The sequence below is a fragment of the Pantherophis guttatus genome, chromosome 4 (assembly GCF_059756535.1).
Source record: "Pantherophis guttatus breed Tessera chromosome 4, ASM5975653v1, whole genome shotgun sequence".
Classification (NCBI taxonomy): Eukaryota; Metazoa; Chordata; class Lepidosauria; order Squamata; family Colubridae; genus Pantherophis; species Pantherophis guttatus.
In genome coordinates this window covers 54,062,125-54,080,532 of record NC_142066.1, presented here as the reverse complement: position 1 = coordinate 54,080,532, position 18,408 = coordinate 54,062,125, and the positions used below count along the sequence as shown (strand labels likewise).

The following is an 18,408-nucleotide window of genomic DNA, read 5'->3' as shown; positions in this document are numbered from 1 at the left end:
CCCCCTTTGCTAAACTGGGTGTGGGCGTGGCCAGCAGGTGACACATCCGGCCCAAGGGCTGCGAGTTTGACACCGCTATTCTACAGTCAAATAAACTGATGCAAGACAATAAACAATCTAAATAATTAAAAAACATTATGTCGTTTAGATGAGTTGATCCAGAGCTAATATGGATGAGAGTAAAAAAATGCAAAGTGTGTATTAGAAAATGCAAAAGATACCTTACTGAAAATATTTTTTTAGATTGTTAGCTGAGAGAGGCAAACTTTTGGCTGAAGATTGGGAAAATATTACCGTATTTTCCGGCGTATAAGACGACTTTTTAACACATGAAAATCTTCTCAGAAGTCGGGGGTCGTCTTATATGCCGGGTGTTGTTCTCCTGTAACCAGGCAGACCAGCCCGAAAGGCTCTGACGAGCCTTAAATGGCTCTGGCGATCCAAGCTCTGACGATCTGCTAATCAGACAACTCAGCTGGGATCGCCAGAGCCATGGAGAAGAAAAAAAGTTTCCCCCTCCAGCTTGCTTACCTTAGCTGCTAGTCGCAATGCTTGCCTTCCTTCGCTTGCCTGAATCCATTCCATCAGCGAGCAACTCCTTGCCTGCAATCAAGCAGGCAGGGAGTTGTGGACTTCAACTCCCAGAATTCCTCAGCCAGCAAAACAAAGCTGGCTGAGGAATTCTGGGAGTTGAAGTCTAGAAGTCTTAAAGTTGCCAAGGTTGGGTTTTTGGGCTTTTTGTGGCTGTGTGAGGTTCCTGCTTGTTACAGGGGCCATTTTGGGTCTAGCACAGCTGCTTTTACATTGTGGGTGAGCCAGTTGTGTTGTGTTATGTTGTGTGTGTTTAAAGTGTGAAAGTTGTTTTTTTGGGGGGGGGCCTTTTGTGGCTGTGTGAGGTTCCTGCTTGTTGCAGGGGCCATTTGGGTCTAGCACAGCTGCTTTTACATTGTGGGTGAGCCAGTTGATGTTTTTTAATTTTTATTTGGTGTGCGTTGGAAGAGGGGTAGTCTTATATGGCAAGTATACCCCAAACCCTATATTTTAACAGGAAAAGTCAGGGGTTGTCTTATACGCCCAGTCGTCTTATACGCCGGAAAATATGGTATTTATTATTATTTTTTTATATTTATAGACTGATTCAATGTTACAGACTCTAACTATTGTATAAGATTTAAGTGGTAAAGCTGTCAGTACATTCACATAACACACTCAGTATTAATCAGTGATCTGGAGGCAGACAACCCTATAAACAGGACAGCACTGATTGTTAGCAGGTTCTACTTGTCCTTATATATTTACACTTACACAGGTACCCATTAAAATGCTCCTTTTTTGGAAGAATCAGCTTTATGCAAAATGCAGAAAAGATATGAAACAGATGAGACAAGAAAAAGGAAAAATATAGCTAATTCGAGTTTTTACCAACACCAAATATATTTCTCCATATTATATATATATATTAATACAAAGCATCCTTATATCCATTATTCCCTTGTATCACTTCATATATTGCTCCTTGTTCTCTAAGATTCTCACTGCTCTCTTTTTGAGGATCTTATTAACTCCATGCAGCCATGACTTTCGCAGGTTTCCGCTTTCTCACCATTCAGTACTTCTTTTATTGTTTATGATTTAGTCTTCATTAACTGTATCTTCAAACTGCCTCATCATGTTTTATTTTATAGTAAACACTCATTTTATATATTCAATCTACCGTCATATAGCACCCATTCATTCTTTACCTACCTCTTCTTATTTTACTAAAAACTTAAATTCCTTCTTCCCACTGCATTCAGCTACTTCTCTTGACATATAGATAGTCCTGGACATTTAATGATTGTTCAGTTACCATGGCTGAAAAAATTATTTATGATGGTTTTTCATACTTACAACCATTGCAGCATTCCCATGGTCACATGATCAAAATTCAGATGCTTGGCAACTGACTCATATTTATGACAGTTACAGTGTCCCGGGGTCATGCGATCACCTTTTGCAACCTTCTGACAAGCAAAATCTAGGGGAAGCCAGATTCACTTAATAACCATGTTACAAACTTAACAACTGTCATGATTTACTTAACTGTGGCAAGAAAAGGGCAAAATTCACTTAACAACTGTCTCTCTTAGCAACAGAAATTTCTTCATTGTGAATGTAGTCTTCAATCAGACAGTGCATATATACCTAAATACCATCAGATGGGGCAGCCCACCACCCCCGAAAACCTATTTTACTGTATTATTTCACAAGGAGTCAGAAGAGCTTAGTTATAATATCAAAGAGGAGGGTCAGGAGCCAATTGTGAAAGAAATCAGAAACTGATCATACACAAGTTACAAGTAAAGCTAACCCAAAAGAACAAAACTAGCTAGTTTCCACAACATGAACTTCAGCTTCTACCCATTATTTTCAAGGAGACTACCAGGAGTTGCTTAGAAGCTCACTGATAGGGAATTAAAGAAAATGAAGTGAGTGCTTTAAGATGATAGAGGCCCCGACTTGTCTGGATACCGACGGTGGTACTTGGCAATGAGCCATGGGGCGGTTCCATCCTCCCGAGCCCATGAAGCCTCAGACCAGGAATATCCTTTCCACAAAATGAGGTATTGCAGCACCTCCTATGCAGTCTGGTGTCTAATATTTCTTCTACCTCATATTGTAGGCCACCGTCCATGGGAGGCGTAGCACATCTGGGACCCCTCTGATCTGGGCTGATTTTACAAGTCTCAGCAGGCTACAATAAAAAACAGGATGGGTTTTCCCTAATAATTGGGGTAGCCGTAGCCTGACAGTTACTGGATTTATAATCTGTTCAATGGTAAATGGGCCTATATACTTGGTTCCCAGTTCCTTACTGGGAAAACCTAAATTTTTTAATGTTATGTATGGGTCGAGTGAAGAGGCAGGACTCTCAGCTAATACAACAGCTCTTTATTTGGTAGACTGGTACAAAGAAATGTCTGAGCTGTCCGGCAGCTCCCTCTTTTAAAGGAACCTGTCTGACAGCTAAACCACTGAGATTCCTTGAATTTCCCGCTTGTAGTGTTAGCCAATCAATTTAAACCATCAATTCTCCCGCTTGACAGGCAGACCAGAGGGAAACCTTCATCCAAGGTTTCTGTCCTCATTATCATATTCAACACCCCTCCCTTCTTGGAAGGAGCGTTACCCAATCAGCAAAGTTACTTGACGTAGTCACGCAAGTATGTGGGGCTAGGGTGGGTGCAACTTGACCTGCACAGCTCAGTTGTTTCAGCGGTGGTGGCCTGGACAGTCATGCCTGCTGCCACTCTGGAATCAGCCAGTGGAACTGCCTGGAAGCTTCCTCGGGGCGTGGCTGAGTCTGTGGGAAACAGATTCCCGGGAACTCTTTGCTGGACTTTTTTGCTTCTTCAGGTGTGTTTATGCGTTGAGAACTCAGGTCCGAGCAGGTATACATGGAGTGCTTGTGTGTTGTTCTGGGTATCAGCTAGATGGAGCATCTGTGTGTTGTTCGGTGTCTATAGGGACTTTAGTTATCAGGGCTGGCTCTTCTTCTGGTTGTCTTAGCACAGAGTGCCCCAAACATCCCCAGAGTTCATCAATGTGCCTCTTCCATATCTTACCGTCTTCTAATTCAGCTTGGTAAGAGTGGGGACCTGTAATTGTAGTTACCTTTGCAGGGACCCAGGCCACGCCCCCTGTAGAGTTGTGGGCATATACTAGGTCCCCTATGCTAAAAGACCAGCATTGGCTGGTCAAATCTGTGGGTGTATCTGTGTTGTAATTGGGGTGTAACCTGTCTAGCTATGACCTGAGTTTGTGGCCCATTAGCAACTCTGCTGCGCTACGGTTTGTGGTGGCACTAGGAGTTATATGCTGCACTAGAAGGAATTTGTTGATTTTGGCTTGCATCTCCCCTGGTCCCATTTTGGCCAGAGCCTCTTTGGTAGACTGCACCATTCGTTCCACTTGACCATTCATGGCCGGATGGAATGGTGCTGACAATGCATGTTGAATCCCATGTTCAGCCAAGAAGGCTTCAAATTTGTTAGCTATGAATTGGGCCCCATTATTGGAAACTACAACGTCCGGTAGGCCATGTGTGGTGAAAAGCCTCCATAATACCCTGATGACCACTTTGGCCATTGTAGTGGACATATTAACTACCTCAAGCCATTTGGAATATGCGTCCACAATTATTAAAAATGTTTGGCCCTGTACGGGTCCTGTGAAATTGATGTGCACCCATGACCATGGGTGACTTAGGGGGTCTTCCATTCATGTACAGGGGCAGTGGATGGTGCTGGTCTGGACTCCTGACAAGGCATACATGTAGCGACCCATTCCATTATGTCCTTGTCCATACTCAGCTACCCGACGTAGCTCCTGGGTAATGCCTTCATCCTGACAATGCCAGGCTGCCCCACGTGTAATGTTTCTAATACCAATTTCCTTAATACTTGAGGTATAACGACTCTATCCCCCCACAACAGACATACCCCTTTTGAACTGACAATTCCTATTGACAAGCTTGAAATGTTTTCAATCCCCCCCCCACTGGTCCCATAGGCCATCTCCTCCACACCCAGTTCAAAACTTGCACCAAAGTTTTGTCTTTTGCTGAATGTTTTGCTATCTCGGTCAATGTGACAGGGCCAGACGCAATGTCCTCAATGAGGAGTACAAGTGTGACTGGAGCAGGGTCCTTGATGACTTCTGGTAGTGGGTACTGGCTGAGGGCATCGGCATGGCCGAGGCTTTTGGATGGCCAATGGATTAGCTGGTATTTGTAGGCTGCTAGGAAAATAGTCCATCTAGTCATTCACGGTGATAATATGTTTGGAGTGGGGCGGTCTCCTGCGATAATGCCTAGAAGTGGTTTGTGGGCTCTAACTAATTCAAAGTCCCTTCCATAAAAGTATTTGTGGAACTGTTTGACCCCCACCACTGCAGCCAGCACTTCCTCCTCCAGCTGGCTATAGTTCCACTCGGCCGCCGCTAGAGTTTTTGAATAAAAAACTCATTTTGAATAAAATGCAATGGGAGCCGTGGTCCCATTTGGCATTTGGCATCCTGTGGCTTAGAACAGCTACAATGCTGTACAATGGGCACAGGGTAGGCACTCTGCTGTAATGCCTTATTGATCGTGCCCTTATCCGCAGATGCGGATTGAGTCATCTAGCTTTACCTGTGTGACAATGAGGGTTTCTCATTTAGCATGATCAACTGGCTCTAGAATTTCTTGGGCAATTAATTTGTCTAATTGGACATCTATTTTGGGCTGAAGAACAAAAGGGACCCTTCGTGGCTTCATTCTAATGGGAGTGATTTTGGGATCTAGGTTGAATAAAATAAGGGTTCCCTTATATTTGCCTAGAGTCCCATTGAAAATGTCAGCAAATTCCTTGATCAGCTCCTCGACTTTGTCCTCTTGGATGTCGTAGATGCCAGTCACTCCCAGTCCCAAAGTATTGAACCACAATATCCCCAGCAGGCTTGGCAGGTCTCTATTCACCACAGTCAGTTGCAAGGATCCGACAAAGTTTTTAAACTGGACTTGGAAAACTCTGCTGCCTAGGATAGGGATGTGGTTCCCCTGATAGTCCTTTAGGAGCACCTTCTGGGGTTTTAGCTGGTTCTTTTGCAGCCCCAGCACGGTCTTCTTAACAGTTGCCAAAGACACTATGATCATATATGACCCTGTGTCTACTTCCATGTCACATGGAGATCCCTCGATTTGAACCATGACATGGAATTTCTTGGAGCGGTATGCGTCTGAGTGCCCAACAATTGTTTGATGAGTTTCCCTTGTTTCATTGGTTTGGTCTTCCCTTCGTTTATGCTTCTGGAACGGTGACTTCTGGAATGTCATTTGTGAAGCATATGGTCACGATGGGGAAACTGGCTGTTTCTGGTGGAGGAAGACTGGCTGGGTTGCTTGGCAAGCTGTTGCTATGTGCCCTCTCCACTTGGATCTTTGGTATGTGGCATCTTTAAATTTACATGCCGATCTAGGGTGATTTTTTCCACAAGCCACACACAAGAAGTCTCTCTCTTTCGCTTCCCAATTTCCTACCCTTCTCTTGGAGTGAGTGCAGTGGATTTCATCATCTTCCTCGGCAGGTTTTCTGGCTCTGTGCTTTCATGATACATGGTTGCCGCTTCTTTTGATTTATGGCTGCTACTTTGTTTCTTCATTGCCGATGCTGATTTATTGGAGGATTTGTTTGCTTTGGCTTCATCTAGCGCTGCTTGGAATGTGATGTCAGACGTGCTTAGTAATTGTTTCTGCAGAGTTAGGTCTTCCAAGCCCAAGACGAGTCTATCTCGCATCATCTACTCTAAATTACTGAATTCGCCGTCGGTTGCAATTTCTCTTAGTTTTGCAACAAAGTCATTTATTGTCTCACCTTCCTTCTGATAGCTCCAGTAAAACTCATCTCGTTTTACCAAGTTCGAAGCGGCAGATGCATAGTGGGTTCGTAGAGCTTTTTGGAGTGTCTCCCAGGATACTGTTTGCAGGCTTGCTGGTGCAATCAAAGCTTTAGCCATTTTAAAAATCTCGGGTCCACAGTAGTTTAGGAAAAGCACCCTTTTCCTACTGTCCAATAGTGCCAGAAGATCATTAGCTTCCATAAACATCTGAAATCAATCCATATACAATGTCCAATCTTCTTTAGCTGGATTGTATGGAGTTGGTGGGGCGTGTGTGGTCATCCTGGAATGGCCGATGCAGAAATCCTGATTTTCTGTGAAGATGGCCACTGATGCCATGTGGAATGCCCACTTCACTTCAGTTCCTTTGTCCTTTGTTCTCTTCGTATCCCACATTCATCGCCAGAATTATGTATGGGTCGAGTGAAGAGGCAGGACTCTCAGCTAATTCAACAGCTCTTTATTTGGTAGACTGGTACAAAGAAGTGTCTGAGCTGTCTGGCAGCTCCCTCTTTTAAAGGGAGCTGTCTGACAGCTCAGCCATTGAGATTCCTTTCCTGCCTGTAGTGTTAGCCAATCAATTTAAACCATCGGTTATCCCGCCTGACAGGCAGACCAGTGGGAAACCTTTGCCCAAGGTTTCCCTCTTCATTATCATATTTATAAGGATGAATCTTAAGGAACCAAGAACCAGAAGAAAGGAAACAGAATATCGGAACAAAAGTGGACATTTTCAAGAAGAAAAGAGAGGCTGAAATCAAATAAGACCATTATCTTAAGAAGGAGCTTAATTAAAAAAAATCAAAAAGCTGTTGGAAGAGACATGATATTACATCAACTATGAAGATGGACGCAGACATGAAAAAACAAGTTTTCCAAGTGATTTCTGAACTTAAGAGAAAATTGTAATTGATTCACAAATAAGATAGTAATTGAATCACAAAAAAATCAGAGATGGAAGGAGTATAATGAAATTCTGGGCAGGAGGAATATCAACATTTTTTAAAAAAAGGATTTTCTTATTTACAATGACTTCTAATGCTAGAAGATGAAGTTAGATCAGTACTCCAGTCATTACCAAGTTAGAAGGCTACAAAAATTGATTGAATTCATGAAATAGGCATGAAATACAAGATTCAATTGATCTTTAACCATGCTGTGCTAGCAAAACGAGAGAATGACATAGTGGTCAATGGCCATTGAAAGAGAACAGTTTGGTGTTTTGTACCAAAGAAAGGAGGCTTGATTGAGTGCAAATTATCATACAATATTCTTAAATTTTATTTGCTTGCAAAGTGATGCTTCAGATCATTTAAGTCACATTACAGTCCTTCCTGGAAAGAGAGATGTTTAAGATAATTTTAGGAACGGCTGAAGAACAAGATTCATTATTGCTGAGGCATATTGGATAACTGAGAAAGCTGAAAAACAAAATCAAAGAACAAAACCAAGAACAACACTAATCAATATGTGTTTCATTAATTATGAAGCTGTGGTATATCCTCAATTAACCAGAATCCCAGAAGTTCTCATTTTCACAAGAAATTGGTTGGGAAGCCACAGTCTGGATAGAACACAATAGACTGACTCCATGCCAGTAAGGAATATAATAAAGCTGTGTACTTGCTTTCCTTATCTACATGCTGAAAATATTGAGGGAACCTGGATTGGAACAAAATGGGTGTACTTTTAAAATTTGAGAAAGACTGTACTATTCTGATATTACTCTTAGTTGAAAATGCAAATAACGTAGGAACTAGTAATGAAATCATGAAGGATGGTGAAAAATTGGGACTAAGATTAAATAGCAACCAACCTTAGAATTAATAGAGAATTTACTGAAGTGGTCTTCTGGAAATGATTATCCACAGGAAAGGAAGTAGCAATCAAGAGATATGTCATAGAATAGCTTGGTAGGGTACTCATCAGTGGTGGGTTCCTCCCGGTTCGGCCCAGTTCGCGAGAGCCGGTAGCGGTGACGATATGACGTCACCGAACTGTTTCTCTGTCTTCAGGAGCTGGGCCCTCCCGCCCGCCCCTGTGTTATTCTGACCTTATATGTCTGCTTTTTTCGCCCAGCTGAGAGGTGCAGCAGAGCGGATTGCCACACCTCAGCTGGGCTGATTAGCAAGTTTGGTGTCCTGTGAGCAAACTGAGCATGCGCACGGTGATTGTGTGCAAAGCGCGTGACCAAAGAGGCAATTGCATGCGAAGTGCGCACACAAAGAGAACCGGTAGTAAAGCCGGTTAGAACCCACCCCTGGTACTCATATGGCTTTTGGAAAATATACTGAGATATGCCTGTACCTATAACGATAGGAACTGTGCAGACAATATTTTGCTTTGATGAAGGGTAAAAAGAACATTGAGGAGGGCAATTCTTGTTTGCTGAAGTTGTTTGCTTGCAGACATTTCATTACTAGGTAATATCATCTATGCAAATGAGTGTGGGGTGTGCTGCCTCTTATATATATGGCACATTAGTAGCTGTCAGTTTGGTGCAGAAATGGGTTTCAGCAGAAACCCACTTCTACCAATTCTGGAGAACTGGTAGCGGAAATTTTGAGTAGTTTGGAGAACCGGTAGTAAAAATTCTGACTGGCCCCGCCCCCATCTATTCTCTGCCTTCCAAGTCCCAGCTGATCAGGAGGAAATGGGGATTTTGCAGTATCCTTCCCCTGGACTGGGGAGGGAATGGAAATTTTACAGTATCCTTCCCCTGCCACACCCACCAAACCACGCCCACCAAGCCGTGCTATGCCCACCAAGCCACACCCATAGAACTGGTAGTAAAAATTTTTGAAACCCACCACTGGTTTGGTGGAGGTGTAGTTTCCTCCTTGGTTGTTCCTTTATTATTGCTTTCTGTCTGATTGCTTGTTTAATGTTGATCCTTGCTTATCTGAGTATATTGGCTGTTGGAGGGGATATACAGGTAGTCCTCAACAACAGTTTGTTTAAAGTTACAATGGCACTGAAAAATGTGACTTATGAGCATTTTTTACAGTTATGACTGTTATAGCATCCCCATGATCATGTGATCAAAATTCAGATGCTTGGCAACAGGTTCATATTTATGAAGATTTGCTGTGTCCCAAAATCATGTGATCATCTTTTGCGACCTTCTCACAAACAAAGTCAAGGGGGAAGCCAGTTCATTTAACAACTGGGTTATTAACTTATCAACTGCAGTGATTCACTTAAGAATTGTGGCAAGAAAAGTCATAAAATGGGTAAAACTTTTAAATGTTTCACTTAACAACAGAAATTTTGGGCTCAATTGTGGTGGTAAATTGAGGACTACCTTTATTCTGATCTTTTTCTTTCTTTCCTGAGTTTTTTTATTGTCTCTTTAAATGGGGTGCAAATGTGGTTTGACTTTATGTGTCTATTAATGGTTCATTTGTCTGAATGTCAGGTTTTCAGGAATTTCTCTGAAATGTTTGGATTTGGTGTAGTCTAAGATGTTAATAGTTTCCCAGTTGAAACTATTGTTGATCCTGTCCATTTCTTGTGAGCTTTTATACTACATTGAAAATTTTGAGCTTTGGTGTTGGAGAAGTTCCCTAAGAGTACAGGTGGACTTCAGTTAGCAATCACTCATTTATCAATCATCAAAACTTAAGATAGGGCTGAGTGAGTGGTACTTATGACTGGTCCTCAAAGTTCAGACCATTTGCAATGTTCCTGCAGTCACATGGTCATGATTTGAGACCTTAGCAACTAGCCTAGATCCTGACCATTACAGCTTCCTGCATTCACAATCATGTAATGGCTTTCCGCAAGTAAAGTCAAAAGGGATGCTGGCAGGAAATTGGAAATAATGCTCATGTGAGGTCCTTGTTTAACAACCTGCAATGGTTTGCTTAACAAAGGTAACCAGGATCTACTACAACTGTTGCTAAGCAACACAGCCATATGATGTCATGCTTTACAACCACATTGCTTAGTGAAATTCAGGTCCCAATTATTGTTGTTCAATGAGAACTATCTGACCCATTAAGCCAAGAAAACATGCTATTGTATCACTGAACAGATCAGAGTTCCCATTGAGGCACATATGACTAGGCTCAAATTATCATATTTTGGACACATTATGCACAAATAATGGACACAATATCCAGTTCCCCCAAGGTCCATAAAGCTGGGAAAGTTGGAGGGAAAGACAAGAAGAGAACAATCAGCAACAAGGTGAATTATAGCAATGATGGATTCACTGTTGCAAGACCTGAAGAGCCAGATTGAGGAGAAATATTCCAGAGAAGGTCTATGTAATAATGTATATGTAATATTAACAATAAAATCTGAATGGTCTGATCCTGTCAAATTGATGCATATAGATAAGAAAGTGATTTTGATTATGTGTCATCAAATCAGTGTTTACTCTTAATAACACTGACTTGATGACACATAATCAAAATCACTTTCTTACCTATATGCATCAATTTGACAGGATCAGACCATTCAGATTTATTACATCCTTCCCTTTTGCTTAGGCTCTTCTTCAAGGCTGCATTAATATGTATTCTTCTATTCCTTGAGCTGTCAGAAAGGTATACTGATATAATTTGTGCTGCCGGATAGCTGTGCTCTGAATAAAATTGCCAGTAAGTTTTACATGTAGTAATGTGTTTATAGTTTTGATGCAAGACAAATTAAGGGTTGATTCCTCCAATTGTATTGCCTCTTCTTCAGAACCCACAAATCAGTATGAAAAATGATAACTAATAATTCTCCTTAACACATGATGAGATGCAGTGAATGAATCGGTGGGTATTTGGTGCATAAGCTATTTAATTATCTTTCAAGTTGCCCCCATGACAGGTCACTAATATGGTGCTGCTCCATGCCAGTGTCCTGTTACATGGGCTATTTCTGAATATATGTCAAGTAGACTTTTGGCAATATCCCAAAATAGCTGAGCTGACTGGGTGCAGAGATGGAACAGTACAGGGTTAATTGAAAGGGACCTTCTAGCAGATTGAGAAAACTGTGTTATGCATCATCCCAAGCTCCTCCTCTATCTCACAACTTGTCAGCTGGGCTATTTTTTAACTAGAGTTTACCATTCTTCCAGAAGCATGCTCTTCCCATGTCAGAAATGGCCTGAGTGACACATTGCCATGTGCAACAAAGAGCATTTGGGTGCACATTGCACATTGTCATGTGCAATGAAGAGCATTTGGGTGCTCCCTCTCATGCCACCTTATGTCTCTAAGCTGCCCTTGTGACCTCTCCTTCCAAAAAGGAAGGAAGGAAGGAAGGAAGGAAGGAAGGAAAAGAAAGATGATTTCACACTAATTCATATTATATTTCAAATTAGCAAATTAGGCAAGGAATAATTTGTATGTGGTTGGCAGCATCTGAAAGTAGCCTGTGTATGTAAAATGTTATAACTTGCGAGTAACAAAACTAGTAGGAGCTCCAGTCATGCCAAAGGTCTTGTTGGCGAAGCTGCAACTCTGTTAATGAACTAGTTGGGGAAAGAAGCAACAACACACACTGGTAGATCCAACACATATTTCTTGCTTAAATCAACCTTTGCAACATAAGATTGGCAGTTTTTTCAAAGACTGATGGTATTTTTTCTTTAAAGGTGGATCTAGTGCAGTTTAAAAACATGATTAAAAAAAGAAGACATTAGTTTTCCCAAAGAATGATATACATGTACTTAAACAGTATTCATAATGCCCAGACAGCATATTTGACAGAGGCCAGCCAATGGCTTGGCAGAAATGTGAACAGTCTCTATATGCATCCAAGCTGAAATGATCATGGACAACATGCCCACTGACTAAGGGTAAAATGACATTGAGGCCAATAGAAACATGCCAGATCTCAGGTCCTGGTTTTGGGACATTTCCAATATCACTGTAATAAGATGGCAAAGCTTTTGTTGGAAAAAGGAGAAGTAATATAGGAGAAATAATATACTTCTATATTACTATTGTTACCTAAACAGCTATAGCTAAGTTATTTTATCAGCTGATTGCCAATGAAAAAAAAAGGTAATCGTCATGGAACTACGTCCATTAAAAATAGACACATGCTACGTGTGTCTGTTTATGCTACAGTTACTGGGATATGAGGATGAGCCCTATGAACTTATATGGGACCAGACACATCCCTGAAAGCAAAGTTGATTAGTTTCACTAACTTCTCAAATAATTTTGAAAAATTAAAATAGTGTAAAAAGATTAGGAGAAGCAGGGAGCTTGGCAAACATTAAGAGAAGTGCCTTTTGGCATCTTATTGGCATACCCTATAGTAATTAATAGAAAAGTGGTGATTAAAAGAACTAAAGTTGCATCATAGCAATTAATAAAAGACATTATGGAAAGTTTCAATATTTTTAAACGCTGTTTATCATCTAACTGAATTGTTCTTCTTCTGTGTCTAGATCAAACTTTAAACTGCTAGGATGAAGTCACCCTCTTGACTTTGTCATTGGCCCAAAATAAGTCATTATCGGTACATGTTTCTGGTAGTAGCCGGCATATCAGCAGTTGGGCCGGGCTCTATTTCTCTCCACATTCACATAACATGTTGTTATCTGCTAAAGCTTCCACTTGAGTGTATTGGTCTTTCAGGTAGTAAAAGGGAGGTCAGTTCCATAGCCATATCCCCCTTTAATATTATTCCTTGCTCAATGGTCTCCTTCCTCCATCTTTTAATTTGGTTATGTTCTTGTGTACCTTCAAGAATGTTTTTTCTTTCCATAAAGCTGTTCCTAGATTTGAATTGGTGAGCTTGGAGGATATGTCCATCCAGAGGATATCAAGGATCATTCTCTTGATTAGTTCTCTCAACATCTGCTGTTACTACTCTCCTGATCTTAGGTGGAGAAATGCCAGTGGGAGGATATATTGGTGTAGGTTTGAGATAAGCTGTCACTAGGCATATTGCTCCATTGACAAATTGTGATATCAATTTGTTTCACATGTGCAGATATGCCTCACACTGGAACAGCATACTCTGTTGCAGAGACGCTCAAGGCCAAAGCTGATGTGCACAATGTAGATAGCTGGGCTCCCCATTTGTAGTTATCAATTTCCTTATGATATTGTTCCTCAAGTTCCACTTTACCTTTACCTTTACCTTTAGTGTTTGGGCAATGCTGTTTAAAAGACAGCATCCTGTTGAATGACTGAGATACTTCAGAAAGTACACAGAAAGAGCCTCCTTGAAGATGGTGGACCAGCGGTGAAATGCACCTTTGCTACTGGTTCGGGAATGTGAGTGCGCGTGCACTCGCTAAGCTTGGGCGCGCCTCTTCTGCGCATGCACAGAGGGAAAAAAATGGGACAAAATGACGTCCTGGCGGGTGGGCAGAGCCTCCCACCACCACCGCTACCAGTTCGTGCGGGCCGGATAGATCCGGCCGGATTTTACCGCTGTTGTGGACCAATATTTCAAACCAGAGTTACCTTATGCAACAGCAACTTTGTTTGCCAGCTAATCCTTCTCACACCTAAATCAAACCTGGGAAAACCAAGGAATGAATTCACCAAAGAGGACTTTTTCAAGACCAATTTTAACAATGATCTCAATAAATATTGAGGGATTGCCTAGCAATAATATTATTAGAGGATACCTGACTGAATTTAGAATACCTAAAAATGATATTTATATACCTAGACCTAAACTGGTACCCAAAGGTTCATGCCAAATATGGAAACTAATAATTATTATTAATATGATAATTCATTTACATTATAAGCAAATTATAAATGAACTACAAATAAAATAAGGGATTAAAGAGGAAACAAAAGGAACTAATAGTGTTTAAATGATTCTGTTATTTTAATGTTTATGATTTTTTAGATGGCATAGATATTCAAGCACAAAAATATTATTTATCACAGTGAAGTGGGAGATAAGGAATGCCCAGACAATAACAGGCTAGACTGAGACCTTTCTGACACTATCCTTAGCAGAACCCAGACTGCTGAATATAAATAGAATATCCTATTGGGGATTTACAGTTGTGACTTCTGTTGTTGGTTTTATTTTGTGGCTTGCTAACATATAGGTTTGCCTATTTGTTTGGGTAAGTGAATTTACTGAGGCCATTGATTAGTTAATAAATAGTCATTCTCATTACTGTCTAATATTCCTTTGTAGGTATAAATTTCTCCCTAATGTCAATGTCACCTGGGAACAGAAATGTACTAAGTAAAAATTATTCCGGGCAAAGCATACAGCTCTCTGGAATGTGGCTACAGTATCATTTTAAGGAGGTCTAGATCAGTGGTGAGTTGCTCCTGGTTTGCCCCGGTACGGGTGAACCGGTAGTGGCGGTGGCGGGAGGCTCCGCCCACCCACCCAGATATCATCAAAAACACTCTGCGCATGTGCAGAAGTGTTGCACACTTACGCGCTACCGATAGCAAACCGGTAGCACCAGGATTTGAAACCTGCTACTGGTCTAGATAATCCATAATCTGTTAGGTCATCTTTTCAGGGATGTTCCCTTACCTAAACCAAATGATCACAGGCAGGCAAAAAAGCAGTGGGAGTGGGTGTGAGTTTCAAATTCCTGCTGTCATTCCCACTGACTTTACTTATGGGAAGCTGACAGGGACCACTGGAAATCATGATCCACGAGTGCAGGATTGTGGTGCTGCAGGGTAGTGCAGAATTGTTACATAACTTTGCCAATTGGTGTGAAAATCCTTTTCATTTCAATCCCAGGGGTCACAGATATTGGATGCATTCTTTTAGTTAGCCCATTTGAGGCATCTTGATTTAAAAATTGTTGCCCAATTGAAGGTTACAAACATACAGGAGAGTTTTAATTGTATGTAGATAGCACAGTGGCAGGATTGTGACAACTTAGGTAGGATTGAGTGTTATGTAGGATTGAGTTGCATTACTGAAAGTTGCAAAGTAGGGCTGAGCATAAATCATGAGATGAGGACAAGGCAAAGTGATCACCATAAGGATTGGTAAAAATAGGGTTGCCAGGCCTTTCCCATGATGCTGTAATCTACCTTTTATGAAACATATTTATAATTCATCCTTTCTAGTGTCTTAGTATTTTTTTACGATGCAGAAAAACAAAACATAGTAAAACAGTATTAAAATGCTAATGATTAAAGCAACAAAAGAAAAGCCAAAAATAACCTATTTCAAAATGAAAATGTGTATTATTAATACAGATAAGGAGAGCTGTATAACCCATTTCTATTCTTGCTCTCCTTTCAGGATTTACTTTCCCTTTTAGTTGTTGTTCCTTAAGGAGTCTCGCTGGCTTCCATTGTTTGTATGGAACATCCTTGGAGGGCCTTTTAGCTGTCACTAAAAACAGCCTTTCCCCAGCTTGAAAACCGCAGAAAAGACCCCTGTCTCGGCCTGTTATATCGAAGTGCACTATTGAAGCGGGTTACTATTTTTATTTGCGTGGTAGGGCGCGAGAATCCGTTTCCAATCTTCACCCTCAACTCGGTTTTTTTTGGGGGGGGGAGGGGGAAATAGCCTTTTTCCTACAGGAGACAAAGAACACGGGCTGGGAAAAAGCGCAAGGACTCGACACATGCGCACACGCCTGCAGGGTGGTGTCTGATGAAAGAGGACACGGGCGAGCTTTTTGCGCCTGCTTGGTCGAGCCCGCTCGGGCAGCATTTGGGTGGGCCTTCGCGAACGCGCGTGTACGGTTTCTTCTAGGGAAGGTTCCGGAGCTTAGGCGCGTTCCCGGCTTTAGTTAAGCGCGTTCTTCTTCGGTCGCTCCTTCTCTCCTGTCACTCCCCCTCCTCCCGGCTCTAGTGAGCGAGACTTTCCAGCGAGCTCTCCTTGCAGCAGAGTTAACAGCCGCAGCACCAGGTAGGGTTTCCCACAGGGGTGCTGGCTGCTTCCAGCCGGGGAAGGTACACCCGTGGCCTTCAGACTTTCCAAGCGTTGGGGGATCGGGGATGGCCGGGCGGGGTGCGTGGAACGCACAGGTGCGTGTGGTTACGCAGCGATTGCTCCTGCAATGGCTGGAAACAGAGGTGTCGTACAGATAAAATAGCTCGGGAGTCCGCGGCTTCCCAACCCAGCGTAATCCGAGTGGAGAGGAAGGTCGGCGGATAGACACCTTCGCTCAGTCTCTACCGTTGCTGTTACTGCTGCCTCCTAGCCCGTGGCGTTTGGGGTGGCTTATCTCTCCTCGCCTCCTTTAACCGCACTCCTTCGGAGTAGAGGAGCCTTATTGCCGATACGCACTCGCCACCTGTCTCTGCTCTGCAAATTAGCTTTTCTTTCTTGGTGTATTGTAAGCTCCGCACTCAATGGAGATTCTCGCAGTACAAAATGGGGCAGGAGGGGTGTGTCTCTGAGACCCTCAAGGGTAGATGTAGTTGCATGAGAAGCGGCAGAGGTTTAGGAAGGCTCTGAAAACCATAGCATTGTTTCATTCATTTGCAGAAGTACAGCGTGAAATGTGATTTTCACGTGCGTGTGTGCCTGTTTTTAAACAATTTTCTATTTGCCAAATGAGTCACTTTACATTTTAAGGATGTCTTGGTTTTTGCTTCCTATTATTTTCTTTCTGGCATTCTTTTCCTTCTCTCCAAAGTCTGGACCATTTGGTTTTCTGTTTGGAAAGCTCATTTTAATTGTTGAGAGTGATGGCGAATTATATGCTGTTGGTACTGCAGTAGGTGTGGATCTTGGAAAGAGAAAAAGGATGGGCTCCCTGCTCTTCATTTCGGTGGTGCCATGTTTTGCAGTCCATGTCATGTTTCTAACAATTAGATGGTGAAAAACCTTTGAATACCTGTGAAAGGAAAAAAATATTCTTCCTCTATTTTCATAAATTAATAAATTAATCCATTTTCATTAAGGATAGAAAGAAAGAATTTTATAAAGACCATCTTTCCTGAGAAATAAACTGCTTTGTTCCAGATATGTAGGTCAGCATTATGAGATTTCCATTTTCAGTGGGTGTGATTGGTGAGTTGGGGAAAAATAAAAAAAAACATGTAATTTCCCCCCCCTTCTTTATCCCCCCTCCCCCACAAACATCTGTGTATACTCATTTGGCTATAGATGCAGTAGTCTTTGGGGAGGTTTTTTTTTCTAGATTATCTTTCAAAGAATTTCTGCCACCATCCAGTGATTTCACACATGATGGTTGTGTCCCTTCAGTGTCTCCACTGATTTTTCTTAGAGAAAAATGGATCTAATATCAGCAGCTGGTCACGCCCCTACTCAGCCAGAATACATGGATGCAAAGTGCCATTTTCATTGGGTAAAAGCTGTGGTATGTTCTTCTAGCTTGGGTGGGGATGGAAGGGAAAACTCTTTTGTCTACTGCTAGTATTAGCATTAACTGTAAGTGTTATTTTTGCTAGGCTTAATATAATAATATATTTTATTAGATATTTTTGCTGTATTTTTTTTCAAAAGGGGTAGCAGCTGATTATAATTTGAAAACCTGTACAGTGCTATAAATAAGGGCTGCAAATACATTTTTAACATTTTGATATAATTCTTTGTATGCTTTTCCTTAGATCTTAAACTAGTTGATATATAAGGTATAGCATTCATGATTATTGATTTTCATAATGTATGAAAACTATAGATTGCTTATTTAATAATAGTGTCTTGGATATGATAATAATAATAATTAGTTGACTGAGTGTCATGTTTAATAAATAATAAATTAGAAACATTATTAAAAACCATCCAGTGGGCATATGGCTAAGATTAGGCTGAACATGGAATTTCTGAGACATTTATGTATATAAGACTTGTATGCCACTTGAGCCACAAGACTTTAAGCAGTTGTACAGACCAACACAATTCAACAAAAACATAACATTTAACAGAAAATATACACATCAAATCAATACCTGATATTACCCCTAGCACATGAATGAGAATACCCTCCTAATAACCATGAGATGACATCAGCTTTCTTTTATGAAACTGAATGACAGGGAAGCATATGAAACAATGATCCCATTATAGCTACTGAGGAAATCTTGTTTTATTGCAGTAAAACTTGGA

At 41.4% G+C, this 18,408-nt stretch overlaps 1 protein-coding gene across 34 annotated transcripts in view; it reads left to right on the top strand.

Moving 5' to 3' along the window:
* Positions 1-18,408, top strand: part of MAPT (microtubule associated protein tau) — a 123,527-nt gene that overhangs the window by 12,879 nt on the left and 92,240 nt on the right. For 16 of the 34 annotated variants that reach the window (XM_034415907.3, XM_034415901.3, XM_087893976.1 and 13 more), the window contains exon 1: positions 15,959-16,239. The exons of 7 other annotated variants lie outside the window; for them this stretch is intronic. The gene's annotated coding sequence lies outside the window, so the exon portion shown is untranslated. Of the gene's footprint in view, positions 1-15,941; positions 16,240-18,408 lie in introns of those variants that run through there. 11 more of the 34 variants (XM_087893981.1, XM_087893972.1, XM_087893985.1 and 8 more) reach the window with 7 other exon arrangements.